This window comes from Mizuhopecten yessoensis, unplaced genomic scaffold (assembly GCF_002113885.1).
Source record: "Mizuhopecten yessoensis strain PY_sf001 unplaced genomic scaffold, ASM211388v2 scaffold10603, whole genome shotgun sequence".
In the NCBI taxonomy this organism is placed as follows: domain Eukaryota; kingdom Metazoa; phylum Mollusca; class Bivalvia; order Pectinida; family Pectinidae; genus Mizuhopecten; species Mizuhopecten yessoensis.
The window spans coordinates 146035-149835 of record NW_018408629.1 but is presented as its reverse complement, the minus strand read 5'-3'; the positions used below and the strand labels follow the sequence as shown (position 1 = coordinate 149835).

Sequence of the window (3801 nt, the reverse complement as noted above, 5' to 3'; positions counted from 1 at the left end):
TGGAATAAAAAAGCTAAGTTGTTACTTACCAACTGTTGTTAGATCAATTCAAAGCCAGGCAGATATGAAAAACAACAGACAAAAACTCATCATTATTACCTGATTCATCACCTTAGGTATTGTTAAACGCTCCAATATCCAACAAAACCTTTAACACCCCAGTTGTTTAATCAAACTAATAATCGAACTTTAATCAATAGAGTTTTATTTAAAAACGACAAGTCTCGTTTCAATATCATCAGGTTTTATCAAGGATAAAGGGTTGATAATTCCTTGAGCATGCCTTTTTATTTAAGTATTACGAGACAAAAACTAAAAGTCATTTTAACTGTTGTTACTAACCACCTGTAGTTAGATCCATTCATAGCCAGGCAGATATGAAAAACAACAGACAAAGACTCATCATTATTACCTGATTCATCACCTTATGTATTGTGAAACGCTTCATTATCTACCAAAACCTTTAACACACCAATTGTTTAAACAAACTAATAATCGAACTTTAATCAATATAGTTTTAATTAAAAACGGCTAGCCTTGTTTCAATATAATCAGGTTTTATCAAAGATAAAGGGTTCATAATTCCTTTAGTATACTTTATTATTTAGTTGTACTAGATAAAAACCAAAAGTCATTTTAAATGTTGGATATTTTGTTACTTTTCAAAACCCTGAGTACATTTTGTATTTATATTTATTTTAGAAATGCACGTACACATAGAGATTGTGGATACTAAGTGATACGTTTATTCTTTAAGAGAATGGGATTTCACAATACTCACTGTCATGAAATCATCGTAAACGTAAACATTTCACTTATTCACATCTTCTGAAGTTTGTTAATGTCATCAATATCATAACGTGGCATTTTCACGTATCCCCTTACATATCTCACTTTCAATATTATCTCGCTTCTAAATGATATGTACTAAACTGTCAATATGATCGATTTTCCCAATCAATGAGCAAGATGATTGCTTATGATGTGGACAAGATATGAATGACGTAACCGTTTTCAGTAATTTCAATATGTAATTAAAGTGTGTATGGTTTCCAAACGAAACTATACGTACTTATTTGAAAAGAAGACGTCAGGCAGTTAATACAAACATTTGAATTGAAGACAGTTATTACTTACAATCTGTAGTTAGATCTAATCATAACCAGATAGATTTGAAACACGACAGAACAAACTCAGTATAACCTTATACATCACAATAGACATTATATATCGCACTAATATTCGAAAATAATTTCAACACATCCGTTTTTAAATCATACTAATATTCTCGTCAATGTAATCATTTATTGTTCGTCTATTCGACAACAATTTTAACACCTTCGTTCAATCAAACTGATAATCGAGTCAATGTAAGTTGAAATATTAGAGGGTGTTTTAATACGAGATGCTTTATTTCACTATAACGTTCCCTAACAATTGTAACTTTGAATATCAACGGACTTCTCCCTAAAATGTAATATGATTACAACATGATCAATTTTTTGATCACTTATCTAAATGGGTGTTTATGATGTAACCGTTTTTCGTAATTTCTTAATATAAGTAGGTCTATATGGTTGCCAAACAAAATCCCATGCGTTTATTTGACCAAATAGGCCAGGCGTATTTGCTGTAATGATAAATTCGCCCTCACTAAAGCACTAAAAAGGCGGAAATTAAACTTTGGCGAAAATGTCCCTTCTATAAACTAGTTACACTGTACATGTTTTTCATTATAGGCTTAGATGAACGTTACTTAGTATACCATATACAGTCAGTATCTATCATTTTCCACTGTTTTTCTCGACTAATTATACTTAACTAAATATTTATAGCATGAGGGACTCGGACAGGAAGAATGAATGTATATACCTAATTTCATATATTACCTAGATGTACAATGTACATGGATGAATGAGAGACCGCTTGCAATATGGCACTTAATTGTAAAAATAACCTTACCCCATGGCCCCAGCCGGCAGTCTTCTTATATAATTTGATTCGGTAATAAAATTGATGTTTATGTATATAAAGACAATTATCGTCGTTTGCATACTATTCAACAGGTTTAAGTCATTAAAAGGATAATGTCAACATTTTGTCTATCTGTCAGTTGTATGGACCTGAAATGAAGTATTTACACACCCCACTGGGATAAAACATGCTGATCATATTAGTTCAGTCGTACATTCCAGCTTAAATTGGTTAGTTTATATTGCAAATAAGGACATACTGATGCTGCAACACATTTTTTATATTAATATCCAAACATTGATATATCATAAGTTCTGCTGATACCTTTCGTTTTTGAGGTTATTTAACGGTTGTTACCAATAATAGTGATATACCAACTGTTATTACCTTTTGGGAAGAAGAATGTAACACACTCAAAGATGATTACACCTTTAAAATTAAGTATTAGATTCAGTATGCCAAAAATAAACTGCACTGCATCATACGTTTGCAATAACAGTGAAAATGAAAATAAATGTAATATTTCTTTTATATTTTGAGGATTTGTTACTACCTATCTGTGCGCGTTTTGTTTTATTTACTAAACCTGTATACATTTTAGATATACGGCGTCACGAGTTTATTCTTGAATACTGTGAAATATCGTTGAACTGCCGTAAAACCATTTAAATATAGAAATTTCACTTCAGCATATCGTATTTACTTTGCAATATAATGTAATGTGTAATATTAATCTGTTCCAAACGCTAATCTAAATTGATGTTTATAATATAACATACTGTGAATGATGTCTCTGTTTCGTATGAAATGTTTGAAGTAGTCACATATGTGTAGTTGCCCAATAAAATTTAAACAGGTGGAGCAGGAGGTAAACACGAACATTCGTAAAGTTATTACTTACGTTGTGTTGTTATATCCAGTCGTACCCGTTCTGGTATAATAAAAAGCGACAACAAAAAAAGAATTAAAATCACATGACACATAACCGTTGTCATGACTTTCAAAATATTATTAAACATTGTTTCAACACATCAATACTCTCACCAAACTAATAAATGGGGCCATATAGGTTTTAATAATGCTCCCCATTGGATACGACAAACTTTGTTTCAATATAATCATGTTTAACGAACACAACATTATAGATATATAATTCATAGAGCATTACGACTCATTGTAGATGTTATTTTGCTGGGCAAGGTAGGTCCAAAACATTTTATAAGAAAGAACAACTCGCACAAGAAGCATATAATATTACAGTATTTAAAGGGGCATCACGCTGAAGTAACTTTTTTTTGTCTTTTTTCCAAATACTACATAAACATATCAAGTGAGACTCCTTATGGAAAATGCCGATCGGATTTGGCTGAAAAAGATTCATAAAAATGATTAAATCTAAGATAATCATCGGTATCTCTACCTGTCTGACCAACGTTTTGTTCAGGGATTTCCCTCTACTAGCGCATGCGCATAGCACACCATTTCTTTGTAAACAAAATGACTGGCCGTGTGAAGTAAGCCAAAGAAAAGTGTTGTACCGTGTCAGCTACGAAGCGAATAGTTGCCAAATGGTCAAAAGATAGCGCAAGGGGTACGTTACGGAATCATTATTGCCAGTGGGAAGTATTCAAAGCAGAAAATAACTGCCCTAGCAGTCAGTACGGTGCATGTTTTCTTCCGGATAGCGGCCGGTTAAGCTGAAATAAAATCGACAGAAATGCTAGCGCTGTTTATGTTATGAATAAATATCTAAAACTATTAACCTCGCTAGTATCATTGTGTGAGTTTGAACACAGATGAACTTAGTTTAATATGTTAATGGGCATG

At 32.1% G+C, this 3801-nt stretch overlaps 1 long non-coding RNA gene across 1 annotated transcript in view; it reads right to left on the bottom strand.

The window, feature by feature from the left end:
• Positions 1–2873: 2873 nt before the first annotated feature.
• LOC110461319 overlaps positions 2874–3801 on the bottom strand; it is a 6785-nt gene continuing 5857 nt past the window's right edge. Inside the window, exon 3 of the long non-coding RNA XR_002464121.1 lies at positions 2874–2905. This is a non-coding gene — a long non-coding RNA (uncharacterized LOC110461319). The remainder of the gene's footprint in view (positions 2906–3801) is intronic.